Source organism: Amphiprion ocellaris, chromosome 6, assembly GCF_022539595.1.
Source record: "Amphiprion ocellaris isolate individual 3 ecotype Okinawa chromosome 6, ASM2253959v1, whole genome shotgun sequence".
Lineage (NCBI taxonomy): Eukaryota > Metazoa > Chordata > Actinopteri > Pomacentridae > Amphiprion > Amphiprion ocellaris.
Window position 1 is genome coordinate 35,566,375 of NC_072771.1, and position 21,688 is coordinate 35,588,062.

Here is a 21,688-nt window from a genome sequence, read left to right on the forward strand (position 1 = left end):
GTTTGTCTCTGAGATCAAGTGATTAACAGCAGTCCTCTGTAAATGCTCATTTCAACTGTTATTCTTGCTCTTTTTGTCTCTGATCTTACAGCTTAATCTTTGGATTTAGTCACCTTTCTCTGTGCAGGTTCTGTGTCCAGCACCACATCTCAGCCTCATCGCCGCCCAGGAAAACATACAGACAGACGGAGCATTTAAACTATTTCTCAGTCCGCCCTTCCATAAATCTGCTCTCAGCTTGGTGCGGACCAGGAGAAGCGAGCGGCATCGGCCGCAGGTGACATGTGTTCGTTCCCTGACGCTACCGACCCCTGGATGCTTTCCGTCTGTTTGCAGCCTGATTGACCATCACAGGGATGTAGTGACATGTAGGAAAGCGGCTGCCTTTCCATACGTGCAAGTGGGAAAGGTGAGAGAGCTGGGACGGTTTGGTTGGAAAGAAAACAGGGGAGAGGGCTGGATGGTGAGAGGGCTGGATGGTGAGACTTTGTCCTGGGATGTGACAGAAGTGGGAGAGGAGGGTTTCGGAGTGGGCGAGTGATTATGAAACAGTGATGCTTGCGATGCACACCGGACCACATACTGGATATTGAGGAAAGCGTTTGGCTGGAAGGCTTGGCTGGAACACTTTGATGTTTAAATAACAGGAACTGCAGCCCACGTTCAGTCAAGTTAGCAGAATTACAGATAAAAATAGCCTCTTTTGACCTTTTAAAAATGAATAAATCAACTGCAGGAAATGCAGGAAACTTGGCAACAGAGAAAATGGACAGAATAGACTTTTATTTCTACCTGGCAAGAAGTGCAGGGAGGAAGTGATGTCATGAAGCAGATACACCTGTGAGCTGCTGCTAATGAAAGAAGTCTGGAGAACAAAGGAGATGAGTGAGAGCACTGGGAGGAACCAGGAGATTTCAGGAGGAACTCCCCAGATTGTGGTCAGTTCTGTTCTAAAGTGTGATATATTAAAGTAAAGTGAGCAGTCTGGAATAAACGGAGTAGATTTAAAATCCAGAAGCAGCTTTTTCCTGCTCTTGAACCACCTGCTGGATATGAACTGATCCCAGGACAGGAGATTCCACCTCTTCAGCTGTTGGGATGTCTGCACCTTCTCTTGGACCCTGGTGGAGGTAAGTTTAGTATTTTTTTTCTGTCCAAATCTCCAGACTTTAGGCTGCATAATCCTCACATTAGCCTCTCCTGCCCTCCTCAGCTCCTCACCTACACTAATTTACACTCCTTTACACTCTCACTCCTCACATTAACTCACCCAAACCTTCAAACTGAACTGAAATGAACTGATCATTTCTTGAGCTGACATTATTTGGATTTTTTCCTTCTTTAATTAAGAAGCTTTTAGTGTCACCATCAGGACACTGAAATAGAATTTGTCTTTTCTGTTTCTGTTGACTAAATGGACTTGTGTGTTTGAGATGTTTTTGTGTTTGATGTGTTCTGATTTGGTTTGTGTCTAACCAGGTGTAGATAATGACGTTTAACTGATGGCTACAGTTCTTTCCTGTCTGGTGTGGTTCTCTAGAAACAAACATGAAACCATCTAGTCCATTTAGTGGGAGTTTAAAGTAGTTTCTGTCTGGTGATGAACTCAGTTTGAACCTTTTAAATGATCTATAGAATAGCATTACTTTTAATCCGACAACTCAATAAGGAAAGGATGGTTTTATCTTGCTGACATGTTTCTGCTGCATCTGCAGTCTTCAGAGCATCAGAGAACGTGTTGATGGCATGTTGATGGCGTGTTGATGGCAGGTTAATGATGTGTGATGGCGTGTTGATGATGTGTGATGGCGTGTTGATGATGTGTGATGGCGTGTTGATGACGTGTTGATGGCGTGTTGATGATGTGTGATGGCGTGTTGATGATGCGTTGATGACGTGTTGATGGCGTGTTGATGCGTGTTGATGACGTGTTGATGGCGTGTTGATGATGCGTTGATGACGTGTTGATGGCGTGTTGATGGCGTGTTGATGACGTGTTGATGGCGTGTTGATGATGTGTGATGGCTTGTTGATGACATGTTGATGGCGTGTTGATGATGTGTGATGGCGTGTTGATGACGTGTTGATGGCGTGTTGATGACGTGTTGATGATGTGTTGATGGCGTGTTGATGATGTGTTGATGGCGTGTGATGGCTTGTTGATGACGTGTTGATGGTGTGTTGATGACGTGTTAATGATGTGTTAATGATGTGTGATGGCGTGTTGATGATGTGTGATGGCGTGTTGTTGATGTGTTGATGACGTGTTGATGGCGTGTTGATGACGTGTTGATGTGTGATGGCATGTTGATGGCGTGTTGATGATGTGTTGATGTGTGATGGCGTGTTGATGACGTGTTGATGGCGTGTTGATGACGTGTTGATGACATGTTGATAGCGTGTTGATGGCGTGTTGATGACGTGTTGATGGCGTGTTGATGACGTGTTGATGATGTGTGATGGCGTGTTGATGGCATGTTGATGATGTGTGATGGCGTGTTGATGACGTGTTGATGGCGTGTTGATGATGTGTGATGGCGTGTTGATGATGCGTTGATGACGTGTTGATGGCGTGTTGATGCGTGTTGATGACGTGTTGATGGCGTGTTGATGATGCGTTGATGACGTGTTGATGGCGTGTTGATGGCGTGTTGATGACGTGTTGATGGCGTGTTGATGATGTGTGATGGCGTGTTGATGACATGTTGATGGCGTGTTGATGATGTGTGATGGCGTGTTGATGACGTGTTGATGGCGTGTTGATGACGTGTTGATGATGTGTTGATGGCGTGTTGATGATGTGTTGATGGCGTGTGATGGCTTGTTGATGACGTGTTGATGGTGTGTTGATGACGTGTTAATGATGTGTTAATGATGTGTGATGGCGTGTTGATGATGTGTGATGGCGTGTTGTTGATGTGTTGATGACGTGTTGATGGCGTGTTGATGACGTGTTGATGTGTGATGGCATGTTGATGGCGTGTTGATGATGTGTTGATGTGTGATGGCGTGTTGATGACGTGTTGATGGCGTGTTGATGACGTGTTGATGACATGTTGATAGCGTGTTGATGGCGTGCTGATGACGTGTTGATGGCGTGTTGATGACGTGTTGATGATGTGTGATGGTGTGTTGATGGCATGTTGATGATGTGTGATGGCGTGTTGATGATGTGTTGATGATGTGTTGATGACGTGTTGATGATGTGTGATGGCGTGTTGATGTGTGATGGCGTGTTGATGGTGTGTTGATGATGTGTGATGGCGTGTTGATGATGTGTTGATGGCGTGTTGATGATGTGTGATGGCATATTGATAACGTGTGATGACCTGTTGATGACGTGTTGACGGCGTGTTGATGATGTGTGATGACGTGGTGGGGGGTGGGGTGGGGTGGTGGTGGGGTAGGCACCACGCTGGGGGGGTGCTGGGGTGCAGCTTATAGGGGGGGCTCCAAGCCAAACAGGTTGGGAACCACTGCACTATGGGGTGCAGTGGTGTGTCTTTTTGTGTATTTTGGGTGTTCCATATATCTGGGGGGATAACGTTGGCTGTGGGTATCAGATGGTTTTATGCTTCCTGTGGTATCTGTTTGGTTTCTAGTAGGGGTTTTAACAGAGTTTTTAAGGGGCCTTTTCTTTTGTTCTGTGGGATCCTTTTTCCAGTATATCATTAATTATCTGATGCAGAGGGAAAAGGAATAAAAGGAGACAGAAATGACGCCAAATGTGTTCAAAACAAGCTAAAACATGCAAAGTGCCTCAAAAACCTGCTCAAAACAATAAAAACAGACTCTGAAATGAATCAAAAGCTCAAAATTTGTCCAAAACAAGTTACAATATTGTGCAAAATACCTCAAAACAAGACAAAAACTGACATGAAATTCTCTGAAATGAAATGAAAAATCTAAATTTGTCCAAAACAAATTAAAATATTGTACAAAATTCCTCGAAACAACATAAAAACTGACTTTAATATGTCTGAAATGACTTTAAAGCTCAAACTTTGTCCACAATGACTCTAAATTTTTTCAGAATGTGTTACAATATTGTAAAAAATTTTAAAAATGCCTCAAAAAACTGCTCAAAACAATAAAAACTAAGGGCCACATACAGTTTGTCAGATGTCCTGAATTCAAGCCACAGTACACGGCGAAGACGGTGAAGCATGGTGGTGCAAGCATCATGATATGGGGATGTTTCTTGTACTATGGTTTTGGTCCTATTTATCACATACCAGGGATCCTGGATCAGTTTGAGTACATCACAATACTGGAAGAAGTCATGTTGCACTATGCTGAAGAGGAAATGCCCCTGAAATGGGTGTTTCAACAAGACAATGACCCCAAACACACCAGCAAGCGAGCAAAATCATGGTTCCAGACAAACAGAATTCAAGTAATGGAGTGGCCAGCACAATCCCCGGACCTTAATCCCACAGAAAACCTGTTGGCTGACATAAAAAATGCTGTTCGTGAGGCAAAACCAAGAAATGCAGAGGAATTGTGGACCGTAGTACAACTGTCCTGGGCTGCAATACCAGTTGACCGGTGCCAGAAGTTGGTCGACTCTATGCACCACAGATGTGAAGCAGTTATCAGAAACCATGGTTATGCAACTAAATATTAGTTTATGATTCTCAGGAAAGTTGAATCTTCAAGCGTTTCTTAGTTTATACAGTACATTTTTGAGTTTGTAAAGAAAGATGTGAACACTGCTATTTTTTGAACATTATATTTCTTGACTTTCTGTAAAATATTATCAAATTCAATTACTTTTTCCAATTTTCTTGCTTTGAAATAGACTGTGCAGTGTCCCCAATGCATTTGTGTTCATTAAAATACAATTTATTTGAAGAATTTTGAGGTTTACTCACCTTTTTAAACACACTTCTATTATTATAAACATAACCGTAGTAGTCGGTCAATTCTTTATTTTCCTCCTGATTCAGATCAACCTCCTGAATCCATAAACCCAGCAGCAGGTTGAAAAGAACTGTTAAAATACATAAAATCACCTAAATTACAGCATTTATCAGTCAGAAACTGTAAAAACCAAACAAACTGATGGATTTTCAGGTTTCTAACGACTCAAACTCCTCACCTGTGATCTGAAATCATTTTTATTTCATCCAGATCTTTTTGTTCTACACGTTTAGTTTTTAAAAATCACCAAATATAAACTGTTGGCTTGAACCAGATTCTGTCAAATACAAAAAATTCTGCCCTTTTCTGTGTAAGTGTGAAGCTGTGAGTGACTCAACTGGGATCAACAATCATATCAATAAAATTCAGGGACTTTTGAACTGCAGGCAGTGTACACAAGAAAATATCTGTAAAATAACTAACAAAATGTCTACGTTTAGATGGAAAACATGTTGTACAGTGTCCATAACACCTGTGGAACTTGGAAACATGTTGGTATTTGCATTTTATTTTACAGGTTTTTTGAAACAAGTCCTTTTGCATCAGTTGGTATTTGGTGTCTCTTTGTGGCCATTTTATGTGTATTTTTGTTAATTTTGTGTCTGTTTTGTTGGTTCTGTCTCTTCTCAGTAATTGTCGTTATTGGTAGGTTTTACATGGTTCTCTGTCTGCTTGCATCTATTTTATGTTGGTTTGTGTCTCTTTCAGGTCATTTTGTGTCTCTTTGCTGTGTTGTTGCATCGTCTAATTGTTCTTTTGTGATAGTTTTACATCGAAATTGTAATTTTTTTTAACCCCCCTTTATTGTTTTCCATCATTCTAACTGCACAGAAGTCATTTCTGAGTTCTCTCTCCTTCAAGTTGTTCTGTTTCCACTGTAGTTCATATCTGGCCTCTCTTTTTGTGTACTTTTGCATTTTTGTCTGGTTCGCAAGTTGCAGTGTAAAACATGAGAGCTCCATCAAGTTAAGTGAACTTGTTTGTTTTCTTTAACTCAAATTGTCATGGTAAGTTTTGAATATTGAACTCAAGTTTACAAGTTTTAGAAAATTAAAGTAATTAATTGTCTTGACTTTTGTAAGCTTTATCAGGACCGTGAGTGTTGATTTAACCTATTTCTGTAAGTTATACCTTGAAATAAGAAACGGGGTGCTGGGGGGAGGAGGGGAGCAGGGCCGTGCAGAGACCTTTGGAGGGGCTGGTGCTCAAAGTTAAAAGGGGGCACATGGAGCAAGAATTTGAAACACCATACAGAAACATACCTCATAATACAAGGTGCAGCAGAGGTTAAGTCTCAGGACTGCTGATCAGAAGGTCATTGGTTCAAACCCAAACCTGTGATGTAGTGTATTTGAGAAAAATTATTATTTTGAAGCTGAATTTACATCACCATTAGACACTGGACTGTTTAACTGTGGCTACTCTTCCTGGAGTCCTTGCTTTTAAATTTCATACCTTTTCCAGACATGTACTGTAGAGTCACGGATTTGCTCCATGGTGCTGATTCATAATCTGCCCTTTATTATTCATAATGATAATAAGTTTAAAAAAAAAACAATTAAATGAAATAGAAATCATGTATTTAAATGTATTTGTGTACTTGTACTTTTATTCAGTTTGACTATCTACTTTGCGCAAGACAGCAAGGTTCTAAATGTTATATATTTTATATTTATGCATATTATATTTAATTTGTCTATATATACAAATGTTATAAACAAATACTGATATCTTTAAATGAGAGGTTGAGAAAATCACAATTCAAATTCTTCTAATTATTGTTGTTATTGTATTTATACTGCAATAGTCCAAAATTATGTGAAAATGCATGTACATAGTTTCAGTGAAATAACATAACCTCTGTCTCATTGCCTCTAGAAACAGGAAACACACTGCAACTCACTGACAGTAAAATTATACATCTCTCTGATGCACTTTGCCCATGACAACAGAAACATACAGAAACAAAAAGAAGCCTGGCAGACTTTATCCTCTCAGCAGCTGTGTGGTTAACTAGCGGCTAGAACTGATGACAGGTGTGTGTGCAGAGTCAGACACACACACACAGGATGCTCACTTCATCAGTCATCTTGCAAAAATACACCGTACATAAACGAATCCCGCTGCAGAACCTCCTCTCCATCAGGACCATCAGTTGTTCATGTCCTCCCTCGGGTCTCCGGCTTCTAGACTAGCGGCGCTAGCGCTGAGCTACAGAGAACATCTGGACCCCTCAGAGCAGCGAGGGACGTCTACGTAGATCACGTGACCGACCGACGGTAGATCTGAATTATTTTTAGTTTAGTTTTATTTATTATTTTGGGCCTCAGAGACTTTTTACACACACACACACACACACACACACACATACAAATAAAAACAAAATTAAATAGAATTTAAAAAAACAACTTTGACAACAGGGCACTTTGGGCATCAAGGAGCAAAGGGGCAGGTGCTTCGGCCCCCTCCGCCTCCACCCCCGCTGAAGAACTACCACAATCTTGGGATTAATCAAAAATAAAACCCTAACTCTATGATATACAAGAACTATCGACCTCACCTGTTGTCTAAATTGGACAAACCACAGTATTTCAACCCCAACTTAATTATTGACGAAACAATATAGAAAACAGCGGCGGACTACTTCCAGCTGCGGAGGGACACCCTTTTCCAGCTAGCTGCAATCTGACGCAGTGACGCAGCAGAGTGCAACTGACCAGAGCGGAGGAATACGGCATTCTGCTCGGAGAAGAGACACGGCGAGGAGGTAAGTTGTCTTCTGAAAGGTGCGTTTGAGTTTTTGTCGATAAAATTTAATAACAATGGCAGTTTCTTCTATGATAAAATGGAATAAAGTCAGCACATTGACAGAGCTTTGCGAATATGACTACATTTCCGTGTTTTTCTCTGTGCTAATCCATCGCATTAATCAAAGTTTGAAATGGCGCATTAGTAAATTACACCACTATTGTCCATGGGGGGCATATTTTAGTTGACGGGCGTTCATTTAGGTTACAAATGCTTCCGACGTGACAGGAGCAATTAAAAAAAACTTTGGAATTCAACATTTGCCTGCAAGCAACTGCTGGCTAACGTTACCCTTTTGTTAGCTAGCTAGTTTGCACACAGTTAAAGTAGTGCCGCTATGCCCGCGAAACTGAACTCCCCTCCCCCCACCGGATCAAAAGGGCCGCTTTTTACCCCTCTGCACGGTAAGTTTTAACTTGTGAAATAACACGTTAATGAAGTCTAAAGACTTGGACGCTTATATTTACTGCATATAGTCAACTTATTTGTCGATGGTCCGAGTGTTTGAGGGGAGGCATTTGTGTTTGTACGACGTATCGTAATGAAACGAGCTGAAATACCGTTAATTTCATGCATTCACGCGCTGCTGTTTATCTACCGCCGCGCGCTCTCTATTCATCCTCTTGCTCGCTCTATCACAACTGTGCTCCCTCTCCCGCAGCTGCTCTGGGGATGAAGATCCTAGTCAGGGTGCAGCACTGTCTGAACTGTGTGGCTTGTCTAGTTTATCTTTCTCTACTTTTACTAGTAACCCTACAGTGTACAGTTAATTAAATCTGGTGGTTATTAAATTGATTATTCCATAAAAGGTCAGAAAATAATATTGATGTAATTCTTTTTTTAATTCCAAAATATTTTTATTGTTTTTCACATGAAAATATCGGTACATTTGTATAAATCAATGGCTCACAAGGTCTTCTTAAACAAAAAACACATTATACAGTGACTCACACAACTATGGTATGAGTCACTGTATAAAAGACATGTAAATGTGTATGTACGATTGTTTTATACAGAGATAAACCCCTAAAAATTTGGGGAATTTTTATTTATTTTTATTGATTGAAATTCCTGAATTTATTTTCTGTATGACTTATCTAATATCAAATGTTTGTTAGATCCAATCCCTGTCTTTTTTAAATGATGTACTAGACTTTCTAGTTCTTTGTAGAAATACTTGATAACGTAAATGCAGTTTCATGTAGAAGGACCCAAAATATCTATTTCTGTCACTCTTAATCACTCATGCAATATAAGATGATGCACATAGGTTAAAAATTGATTCACATGATCCTTTTCAAAACATGCAGCTCATTTTAGTTTTTTTTCTCTTGCAGTTGTATAAAGCAGCCATTTCATCAAGCAGGAGGTTGACCCTTCAAAGTGTTGTGCAGTGCCTTGATAAAGAGGTATGTATAGCGTGAATTTGTCAATGTGAACTTCCGTAAGAACTGTAGTATTGCATGAGCTTACTTTTGTCTAACTTTATGTAGGACACAAATCAGAATAGGAGGACAGCTGCCCTTCTTGGTCTTCCACGTTTCTTCTCGGAGGATAAGAAACGTGGAAGACCAACGTCAGGATGTAAGAAAATTAACAACATGTTTATATTAATCATTGACTAGATTTACTGGTATTCATTTTAAACAGAAGTAAACATTCCTTTTGCAGAACCTTTTTCATTCAATATTGAGTACATCATTCAAAACTTACTGGCAGTTAAATGTTTCAACTGATGGGCAGTTTTAAAAAGAGAATGTGTGATACGATGATAGAGACTGAGTTTTTATTAGGTCACCTGAGACAAAGTGAAGGACCTAAATTAATTACAAATTTCAAAGTTCTTCTTAACATCCAGATATGGTAGAATCAAATACACTTTGTGGATGGAAGAGTCCAGGCCCCAGCGTTTCACATTTCCCCTTAGGGAGTGGGCAAAGTTTATCTAAAAATAGTAATCATAACCTTGATGCCCTAGAAATTAAGGTCTTCATAAGTTTGTGAAGTTTGCATTCAATCCTCAAGTAATGAAGCCGCTAAAGTGGTGACAAAACCCACACCCACTCCACACACAGATCTCTGAATTAAAAACAGTGGCTTAATCTATGATGGAGCTGAAAAAATCCGACCCACCAGCATTAGGTGTTTGCTTTTTACATGACTGTAGCAGCATAAATCCTAAAATCACAAACTTTGTTGAATCTAAATTGATTTAGTTACGTGGTATACCATTCAAAACGTGGATTCGTATTTTTTTTCCATAAACAGCAAAACTGACTACATCAAAAATTCAGGTGACCATCAAGGCCCATGGGCCTCGTTTTTGTTCTGTTTAAGCTTTGCTCTCCATGCTTGTAGCCGGCTCCTCAGTACCTTCAAGGTAAGTAGTCCAAGGCTGCAAGCCTGCGTTCAGCTGCTGGCTCCTGCTGCCCCCGGTCTCTGAGCCCAGCCAGCCTCGAGCTGCTGGGCTCAGAGACCAGGGCAACAGGAGCCAGCCAGCCAGCCAGCCAGCCAGCCAGCCAGCCAGCCAGCCTCCAGCTGCTGGCTAATATCCATCTTTTACCGCAATATTTTAGCTCTAATATTCATCTTTGACTGTAATATTTTAGCTCTAATATTTATCTTTAACTGCAGTATTTTCTCGCTAATATTCATCTTTTACTGCAGTATTTTAGCTCTAATATTTGCATTTTACTGCAGTATTTTAGCTCTAATCATCTTTTACTCTAGTATTTTAGCTCCAATATTCAGATTTTACTGCAGTATTTTAGGTCTAATATTCACATTTTACTGCAGTATTTTGACTCTAATATCCATCTCTGACTGCAGTATTTTAGCTCTAATCACATTTTACTGCAATATATTAGCTCTAATCATCTTTTATTGCAGTATTTTAGCTCTAATATACATAACATATTTTTCTACAGCCAATGTATGACAGCTAATTTTTTACAGTAATGTATTTGAGCTAATGTGTTACATCTGTTGTACCACAGCTAATGTATTAGAGCTAATGTATTACAGTAACTATAGCCCAGGCTATAAAGAGGAACAGATGAAAGGCTGGTTGGAGCCATCAATCTATATTAGTGGTGTGTTTTTTAGCAGGGTTACCACAGATTGACACTAGGGGGAGCATCCCAGCATCCCTTGCAGTGTCATTTGAAGATCTTCTTGCTGCTCATGCTTTGGACACGTTCCTGCTATGCCAGACTCTGTTCAAACTGAGTATTTAAGAGTAGTTAACTTCGACCTTACTGTCCATGACTGATAGTTGTGGGAATCATTGGTGAGTAAAGAAAAGTCCGCTATCTGTTGTAAGTATTTAGGAGTTTCCGAGTGAAAAAAATTGTCTTGTGGTAGCTGCCATGCTAAAGGATATAATGGGAAATGCTATAGACCTATGCTAATAGCATTAGCATTTAGACCGTGGAAAAATGTGCTTTGCAATCCATGTATTTAGCATGTGAAAGCATATTAGTGCCATGAGTTTAAAAATGACTCTGTTACGGTCATAATGTGTAATTGAGCTACTGTAAATGAGTTAGGTTTAAGTTTGATGGATGTTAACTGTATTTTGTCAGTCATACTGTCTTGCTATGTCGTAAATTGTAGTCATATTTTTGCTGTGCAGTTAACCTGCACTAAGTGTGTTGTTATATACCTTTTGGCAAATTCATTTCTGTTTTGTGTCTCTTCATTGATGTTGAGACCTCAGGCTCTGAGCGTCCTATTCTTCTGATACTGGTCTATCTTTAATATAATTATAGTTTTAATGTAACATGTGCTACATAACGTGTTAGAGCTAATGCCTATCATCTCCTGTCCCCCAGGACAAGTCTCTCTCCTCCTGTCCCCCAGGACAGGTGTCTCTCTCTCATCCTGTCCCCCATGACAGGTGTCGTTCTCTCTTCCTGTCCCCCATGACAGGTGTTTGTCTCTCTCATGTCCCCCAGGACAAATCTCTCTCCTGTCCCCCATGACAGTTGTCTCTCTCTCTCATCCTGTCTCCTGTGACAGGAGTCTGTCTCTGATCCTGTCCCCCGTGACAGGTGTCTATCTCTGATCCTGTCCCCCATGACAGGTGTCTCTCTCTCCTCCTGTCCCCCATGACAGGTGTCTCTCTCCCCTCCTGTCCCCCATGACAGGTGTCTGGCTCTCATCCTGTCCCCCATGACAGGTGTCTCTCATCCTGTCCCCCATGACAGGTGTCTCTCCCTCCTCCTGTCCCCCATGACAGGTGTTTGTCTCTCTCATCCTGTTCCCCAGGACAGGTGTCTCTCTCTCCTCCTGTCCCCAAGACAGGTATCTGTCTGTCATCTTGTTCCCCATGACAGGTGTCTCTTTCTTCTCCTGTCGCCCAGGACAGGTGTTTGTCTCTCTCTCTCATCCTGTCCCCCAGGACAGGTCTCTCTCTCTCTCTCCTGTGTGTTCCAGCCCCTGCCCGTGTGTTCCAGCCCCCGCCAGAGTGTTCCAGCCCCCGCCCGTGCGTTCCAGCCCCCGCCAGAGTGTTCCAGCCCTTGCCCTGAGTGTTCCAGCCCCCGCCCGTGTGTTCCAGTCCCCGCCAGAGTGTTCCAGCCCTTGCCCTGAGTGTTCCAGCCCCCGCCCGTGTGTTCCAGCCCCCGCCAGAGTGTTCCAGCCCCCGCCCGTGTGTTCCAGCCCTTGCCCTGAGTGTTCCAGTCCCCGCCAGAGTGTTCCAGCCCCCGCCCTTGTGTTCCAGCCCCCGCCCCGAGTGTTCATTTTTTTGCATCAATTGTACCACAGCTAATGTGCAACAGCTCAATTTTTTGTAATGTATTTGAGCTAATGTATTATATGTATTGTATCATCTGTTGTGTAACAGCTAATGTATTAAAGTAACGTATGAGAACTAGTGCCTATCATCTATTGGACTACAGTTATTGTATTAGATCTAATGTGTTACAGCTAATGACAGCCCAGGTGTTCCAGCCCGAGTGCTCCCCAGGACAGGTGTCTGTCTCTCTCATCCTGTCCCCCATGACAGGTGTCTCTCTCCTGTCCCCCATGACAGGTGTATCTCTCACCTCCTGTCCCCCATGACAGGTGTTTGTCTCTCTCATGTCCCCCAGGACATGTCTCTCTCCTGTCCCCCATGACAGGTGTCTCTCTCTCTCTCATCCTGTCCCCCGTGAGAGGTGTCTATCTCTGATCCTGTCCCCCATGACAGGTGTCTCTCTCTCCTCCTGTCCCCCATGACAGGTGTCTGGCTCTCATCCTGTCCCCCATGACAGGTGTCTGTCCTCCTGTCCCCCAGGACAGGTGTCTCTCTCTCATCCTGTCCCCCATGACAGGTGTCGTTCTCTCTTCCTGTCCCCCATGACAGGTGTTTTTCTCTCTCATGTCCCCCAGGACAAGTCTCTCTCATCCTGTCCCCCAGGACAGGTGTCTGTCTGTCATCCTGTCCCCCATGACAGGTGTCTATCTCTTCTCCTGTCCCCCATGACAGGTGTCTCTCTCACCTCCTGTCCCCCGTGACAGGTGTTTGTCTCTCTCATGTCCCCCAGGACAAATCTCTCTCCTGTCCCCCATGACAGGTGTCTCTCTCTCTCATCCTGTCTCTCGTGACAGGAGTCTGTCTCTGATCCTGTCCCCCGTGACAGGTGTCTATCTCTGATCCTGTCCCCCATTACAGGTGTCTCTCTCTCCTCCTGTCCCCCATGACAGGTGTCTCTCTCCCCTCCTGTCCCCCATGACAGGTGTCTGGCTCTCATCCTGTCCCCCATGACAGGTGTCTCTCTCTCATCCTGTCCCCCATGACAGGTGTCTCTCATCCTGTCCCCCATGACAGGTGTCTCTCCCTCCTCCTGTCCCCCATGACAGGTGTTTATCTCTCTCATCCTGTTCCCCAGGACAGGTGTCTCTCTCTCCTCCTGTCCCCCAGGACAGGTATCTGTCTGTCATCCTGTCCCCCATGACAGGTGTCTCTCTCTTCTCCTGTCGCCCAGGACAGGTGTTTGTCTCTCTCTCATCCTGTCCCCCAGGACAGGTTTCTCTCTCTCTCTCCTGTGTGTTCCAGCCCCTGCCCGTGTGTTCCAGCCCCCGCCAGAGTGTTCCAGCCCCTGCCCGTGTGTTCCAGCCCCCACCAGAGTGTTCCAGCCCCCGCCAGTGTTTCAGCCCCCGCCTGTGTGTTCCAGCCCCTGCCAGAGTGTTCCAGCCCTTGCCCTGAGTGTTCCAGCCCTTGCCCTGAGTGTTCCAGCCCCCGCCCGTGTGTTCCAGTCCCCGCCAGAGTGTTCCAGCCCCCGCCCGTGTGTTCCAGTCCCCGCCAGAGTGTTCCAGCCCCCGGCAGAGTGTTCCAGTCCCCGCCCTTGTGTTCCAGCCCCCGCCCCGAGTGTTCATTTTTTGGCATCAATTGTACTACAGCTAATGTGCAACAACTCAATTTTTTGTAATGTATTTGAGCTAATGTATTATATGTATTGTATCAGCTATTGTGTAACAGCTAATGTATTAAAGTAACATATGAGAACTAGTGTCTATCATCTATTGTACTACAGTTATTGTATTAGATCTAATGTGTTACAGCTAATGACAGCCCAGGTGTTCCAGCCCGAGTGCTCCCCAGGACAGGTGTCTTTCTCTCTCATCCTGTCCCCCATGACAGGTGTTTGTCTCTCTCATGTCCCCCAGGACAAATCTCTCTCCTGTCCCCCATGACAGTTGTCTCTCTCTCTCATCCTGTCTCCCGTGACAGGTGTCTATCTCTGATCCTGTCCCCCATGACAGGTGTCTCTTTCTCATCCTGTCCCCCATGACAGATGTCTCTCTCCCCTCCTGTCCCCCATGACAGGTGTCTGGCTCTCGTCCTGTCCCCCATGACAGGTGTCTCTCTCCTGTCCCCCATGACAGGTGTATCTCTCACCTCCTGTCCCCCATGACAGGTGTTTGTCTCTCTCATGTCCCCCAGGACATGTCTCTCTCCTGTCCCCCATGACAGGTGTCTCTCTCTCTCTCATCCTGTCCCCCGTGAGAGGTGTCTATCTCTGATCCTGTCCCCCATGACAGGTGTCTCTCTCTCCTCCTGTCCCCCATGACAGGTGTCTGGCTCTCATCCTGTCCCCCATGACAGGTGTCTGTCCTCCTGTCCCCCAGGACAGGTGTCTCTCTCTCATCCTGTCCCCCATGACAGGTGTCTCTCATCCTGTCCCCCATGACAGGTGTCTCTTCCTCCTCCTGTCCCCCATGACAGGTGTCTGGCTCTCATCCTGTCCCCCATGACAGGTGTCTCTCTCTCATCCTGTCCCCCATGACAGGTGTCTCTCTCTCATCCTGTCCCCCATGACAGGTGTCTCTCATCCTGTCCCCCATGACAGGTGTCTCTCCCTCCTCCTGTCCCCCATGACAGGTGTTTGTCTCTCTCATCCTGTTCCCCAGGACAGGTGTCTCTCTCTCCTCCTGTCCCCCATGACCGGTGTCTCTCTCACCTCCTGTCCCCCATGACAGGTTATTGTGTCTCATGTCCCCCAGGACATGTCTCTCTCCTGTCCCCCATGACAGGTGTGTCTCTCTCTCATCCTGTCCCTCGTGACAGGTTTCTATCTCTGATCCTGTCCCCCAGGACAGGTGTCTGGCTCTCATCCTGTCCCCCATGACAGGTGTCTGTCCTCCTGTCTCCCAGGACAGGTGTCTCTCTCTCATCCTGTCCCCCATGACAGGTGTCGTTCTCTCTTCCTGTCCCCCATGACAGGTGTCTGTCTCTCTCATGTCCCCCAGGACAAATCTCTCTCCTGTCCCACATGACAGGTGTCTCTTTCTCTCATCCTGTCTCCCGTGACAGGAGTCTGTCTCTGATCCTGTCCCCCGTGACAGGTGTCTATCTCTGATCCTGTCCCCCATGACAGGTGTCTCTCTCTCCTCCTGTCCCCCATGACAGGTGTCTCTCTCTTCTCCTGTCGCCCAGGACAGGTGTTTGTCTCTCTCTCTCATCCTGTCCCCAAGGACAGGTCTCTCTTTCCTGTGTGTTCCAGCCCCTGCCCGTGTGTTCCAGCCCCCGCCAGAGTGTTCCAGCCCCCGCCAGAGTGTTCCAGCCCCTGCCAGAGTGTTCCAGCCCCCGCCAGAGTGTTCCAGTCCCCGCCCATGTGTTCCAGTCCCCGCCCTTGTGTTCCAGCCCCCACACCGAGTGTTCATTTTTTGGCATCAATTGTACTACAGCTAATGTGCAACAGCTCAATTTTTTGTAATGTATTTGAGCTAATGTATTATATGTATTGTATCAGCTATTGTGTAACAGCTAATGTATTAAAGTAACATATGACAACTCGTGTCTATCATCTATTGTACTACAGTTATTGTATTAGATCTAATGTGTTACAGCTAATGACAGCCCAGGTGTTCCAGCCCGAGTGCTCCCCAGGACAGGTGTCTTTCTCTCTCATCCTGTCCCCCGTGACAGGTGTCATTCTCTCTTCCTGTCCCCCATGACAGGTGTTTGTCTCTCTCATGTCCCCCAGGACAAATCTCTCTCCTGTCCCCCATGACAGTTGTCTCTCTCTCTCATCCTGTCTCCCGTGACAGGAGTCTGTCTCTGATCCTGTCCCCCGTGACAGGTGTCTATCTCTGATCCTGTCCCCCATGACAGGTGTCTCTTTCTCATCCTGTCCCCCATGACAGATGTCTCTCTCCCCTCCTGTCCCCCATGACAGGTGTCTGGCTCTCGTCCTGTCCCCCATGACAGGTGTCTCACCTCCTGTCCCCCAGGACAGGTGTCTCTCTCATCCTGTCCCCCGTGACAGGTGTGTCTCTCTCCTCCTGTCCCCTGTGACAGGTTTCTGTCTCTGCTCCTGTCCCCCATGACAGGTGTCTCTCATCCTGTCCCCCATGACAGGTGTCTCTCATCCTGTCCCCCATGACAGGTGTCTCTCCCTCCTCCTGTCCCCCATGACAGGTGTTTTTCTCTCTCATCCTGTTCCCCAGGGCAGGTGTCTCTCTCTCCTGTCCCCAGGACAGGTATCTGTCTGTCTTCCTGTTCCCCATGACAGGTGTCTCTCTCTTCTCCTGTCGCCCAGGACAGGTGTTTGTCTCTCTCTCTCATCCTGTTCCCCAGGACAGGTCTCTCTGTCTCTCTCCTGTGTGTTCCAGCCCCTGCCCGTGTGTTCCAGCCCCCGCCAGAGTGTTCCAGCCCTTGCCCTGAGTGTTCCAGCCCCCGCCAGAGTGTTCCAGTCCCCGCCAGAGTGTTCCAGCCCCCGGCAGAGTGTTCCAGTCCCCGCCCTTGATTTCCAGCCCCCACACCGAGTGTTCATTTTTTTGCATCAATTGTACCACAGCTAATGTGCAACAGCTCAATTTTTTTGTAATGTATTTGAGCTAATGCATTATATGTATTGTATCAGCTATTGTGTAACAGCTAATGTATTAAAGTAACGTATGAGAACTAGTGCCTATCTATTGGACTACAGTTATTGTGTTAGATCTAATGTGTTACAGCTAATGACAGCCCAGGTGTTCCAGCCCGAGTGCTCCCCAGGACAGGTGTCTGTCTCTCTCATCCTGTCCCCCGTGACAGGTGTCTGTCTCTGATCCTGTCCCCCATGACAGGTGTCGTTCTGTCATCCTGTCCCCCATGACAGGTGTTTGTCTCTCTCATGTCCCCCAGGAGAAGTCTCTCTCCTCCTGTGCCCCATGACAGGTGTCTCTCTTCCTGTCCCCCATGACCGGTGTCTCTCTCACCTCCTGTCCCCCATGACAGGTTATTGTCTCTCTCATGTCCCCCAGGACATGTCTCTCTCCTGTCCCCCATGACAGGTGTGTCTCTCTCTCATCCTGTCCCCCGTGACAGGTTTCTATCTCTGATCCTGTCCCCCATGACAGGTGTCTCTCTCTCCTCCTGTCCCCCATGACAGGTGTCTGGCTCTCATCCTGTCCCCCATGACAGGTGTCTGTCCTCCTGTCCCCCAGGACAGGTGTCTCTCTCTCATCCTGTCCCCCGTGACAGGTGTCGTTCTCTCATCCTGTCCCCCATGACAGGTGTTTGTCTCTCTCATGTCCCCCGGGACAAATCTCTCTCCTGTCCCCCATGACAGTTGTCTCTCTCTCTCATCCTGTCCCCCGTGACAGGTGTCTATCTCTGATCCTGTCCCCCATGACAGGTGTCTCTCTCTCATCCTGTCCCCCATGACAGATGTCTCTCTCCCCTCCTGTCCCCCATGACAGGTGTCTGGCTCTCGTCCTGTCCCCCATGACAGGTGTCTCTCCTCCTGTCCCCCATGAGAGGTGTCTCTCTCTCCTCCTGTCCCCCATGACAGGTGTCTCTCTCTCCTCCTGTCCCCCATGACAGGTGTCTCTCTCCCCTCCTGTCCCCCATGACAGGTGTCTGGCTCTCATCCTGTCCCCCATGACAGGTGTCTCTCCTCCTTTCCCCCATGAGAGGTGTCTCTCTCTCCTCCTGTCCCCCATGACAGGGGTCTCTCCCTCCTCCTGTCCCCCATGACAGGTGTTTGTCTCTCTCATCCTTTTCCCCAGGACAGGTGTCTCTCTCTCCTCCTGTCCCCCAGGACAGGTATCTGTCTGTCATCCTGTCCCCCAAGACAGGTGTTTCTCTCTTCTCCTGTCGCCCAGGACAGGTGTTTGTCTCTCTCTCTCATCCTGTTCCCCAGGACAGGTCTCTCTGTCTCTCTCCTGTGTGTTCCAGCCCCTGCCCGTGTGTTCCAGCCCCCGCCAGAGTGTTCCAGTCCCCGCCCGTGTGTTCCAGTCCCCGCCAGAGTGTTCCAGCCCCCGGCAGAGTGTTCCAGTCCCCGCCCTTGTGTTCCAGCCCCCGCCCCGAGTGTTCATTTTTTTGCATCAATTGTACCCCAGCTCATGTGCAACAGCTCAATTTTTTATAATGTATTTGAGCTAATGCATTATATGTATTGTATCAGCTATTGTGTAACAGCTAATGTATTAAAGTAACGTATGAAAACTAGTGCCTATCTATTGGACTACAGTTATTGTGTTAGATCTAATGTGTTACAGCTAATGACAGCCCAGGTGTTCCAGCCCGAGTGCTCCCCGTGACAGGTGTCTGTCTCTCTCATCCTGTCCCCCGTGACAGGTGTCTGTCTCTGATCCTGTCCCCCATGACAGGTGTCGTTCTCTCTCATGTCCCCCATGACAAGTCTCTCTACTCCTGTCCCCCAAGACAGGTGTCGTTCTCTCATCCAGTCCCCCATGACTGGTGTTTGTCTCTCTCATGTCCCCCAGGACAAGTCTCTCTCCTCCTGTGCCCCATGACAGGTGTCTCTCCTCCTGTCCCCCATGACCGGTGTCTCTCTCACCTCCTGTCCCCCATGACAGGTTATTGTCTCTCTCATGTCCCCCAGGACAAGTCTCTCTCATCCTGTCTCCCAGGACAGGTGTCTGTCTTTCATCCTTTCCCCCATGACAGGTGTCTATCTCTTCTCCTGTCCCCCATGACAGGTGTCTCTCTCACCACCTTTTCCCCATGACAGGTGTTTGTCTCTCTCATGTCCCCCAGGACAAATCTCTTTCCTGTCCCCCATGACAGTTGTCTCTCTCTCTCATCCTGTCTCCCGTGACAGGAGTCTGTCTCTGATCCTGTCCCCCGTGACAGGTGTCTATCTCTTCTCCTGTCCCCCATGACAGGTGTCTCTCTCACCTCCTGTCCCCCATGACAGGTGTTTGTCTCTCTATGTCCCCCAGGACAAATCTCTCTCCTGTCCCCCATGACAGGTGTCTCTCTCTCTCATCCTGTATCCCGTGACATTAGTCTGTCTCTGATCCTGTCCCCCGTGACAGGTGTCTATCTCTGATCCTTTCCCCCATGAGAGGTGTCTCTCTCTCCTCCTGTCCCCCATGACAGGTGTCTCTCTTCCCTCCTGTCCCCCGTGACAGGTGTCTATCTCTGATCCTGTCCCCCATTACAGGTGTCTCTCTCTCCTCCTGTCCCTCATGACAGGTGTCTCTCTCCCCTCCTGTCCCCCCATGACAGGTGTCTGGCTCTCATCGTGTCTCCCATGACAGGTGTCTCTCTCTCATCCTGTCCCCCATGACAGGTGTCTCTCTCTCATCCTGTCCCCCCATGACAGGTGTCTCTCATCCTGTCCCCCATGACAGGTGTTTGTCTCTCTCATCCTGTTCCCCAGGACAGGTGTCTCTCTCTCCCCCTGTCCCCAGGACAGGTATCTGTCTGTCTTCCTGTTCCCCATGACAGGTGTCTCTCTCTTCTCCTGTCGCCCAGGACAGGTGTTTGTCTCTCTCTCTCATCCTGTTCCCCAGGACAGGTCTCTCTGTCTCTCTCCTGTGTGTTCCAGCCCCTGCCCGTGTGTTCCAGCCCCCGCCAGAGTGTTCCAGCCCCCGCCAGAGTGTTCCAGCCCCTGCCAGAGTGTTCCAGCCCCCGCCAGAGTGTTCCAGTCCCCGCCCATGTGTTCCAGTTCCCGCCCTTGTGTTCCAGCCCCCACCCCGAGTGTTCATTTTTTGGCATCAATTGTACTACAGCTAATGTGCAACAGCTCAATTTTTTGTAATGTATTTGAGCTAATGTATTATATGTATTGTATCAGCTATTGTGTAACAGCTAATGTATTAAAGTAACATATGACAACTAGTGTCTATCATCTATTGTACTACAGTTATTGTATTAGATCTAATGTGTTACAGCTAATGACAGCCCAGGTGTTCCAGCCCGAGTGCTCCCCAGGACAGGTGTCTTTCTCTCTCATCCTGTCCCCCGTGACAGGTGTGTCTCTCTCCTCCTGTCCCCTGTGACAGGTTTCTGTCTCTGCTCCTGTCCCCCATGACAGGTGTCTCTCATCCTGTCCCCCATGACAGGTGTCTCTCATCCTGTCCCCCATGACAGGTGTCTCTCCCTCCTCCTGTCCCCCATGACAGGTGTTTTTCTCTCTCATCCTGTTCCCCAGGACAGGTGTCTCTCTCTCCTCCTGTCCCCAGGACAGGTATCTGTCTGTCTTCCTGTTCCCCATGACAGGTGTCTCTCTCTTCTCCTGTCGCCCAGGACAGGTGTTTGTCTCTCTCTCTCATCCTGTTCCCCAGGACAGGTCTCTCTGTCTCTCTCCTGTGTGTTCCAGCCCCCGCCAGAGTGTTCCAGCCCTTGCCCTGAGTGTTCCAGCCCCCGCCAGAGTGTTCCAGCCCCCGCCAGAGTGTTCCAGCCCCCGCCAGAGTGTTCCAGCCCCCGCCCGTGTGTTCCAGTCCCCGCCAGAGTGTTCCAGCCCCCGGCAGAGTGTTCCAGTCCCCGCCCTTGTGTTCCAGCCCCCGCCCCGAGTGTTCATTTTTTTGCATCAATTGTACCCCAGCTCATGTGCAACAGCTCAATTTTTTATAATGTATTTGAGCTAATGCATTATATGTATTGTATCAGCTATTGTGTAACAGCTAATGTATTAAAGTAACGTATGAAAACTAGTGCCTATCTATTGGACTACAGTTATTGTGTTAGATCTAATGTGTTACAGCTAATGACAGCCCAGGTGTTCCAGCCCGAGTGCTCCCCGTGACAGGTGTCTGTCTCTCTCATCCTGTCCCCCGTGACAGGTGTCTGTCTCTGATCCTGTCCCCCATGACAGGTGTCGTTCTCTCTCATGTCCCCCATGACAAGTCTCTCTACTCCTGTCCCCCAAGACAGGTGTCGTTCTCTCATCCAGTCCCCCATGACTGGTGTTTGTCTCTCTCATGTCCCCCAGGACAAGTCTCTCTCCTCCTGTGCCCCATGACAGGTGTCTCTCCTCCTGTCCCCCATGACCGGTGTCTCTCTCACCTCCTGTCCCCCATGACAGGTTATTGTCTCTCTCATGTCCCCCAGGACAAGTCTCTCTCATCCTGTCTCCCAGGACAGGTGTCTGTCTTTCATCCTTTCCCCCATGACAGGTGTCTATCTCTTCTCCTGTCCCCCATGACAGGTGTCTCTCTCACCACCTTTTCCCCATGACAGGTGTTTGTCTCTCTCATGTCCCCCAGGACAAATCTCTTTCCTGTCCCCCATGACAGT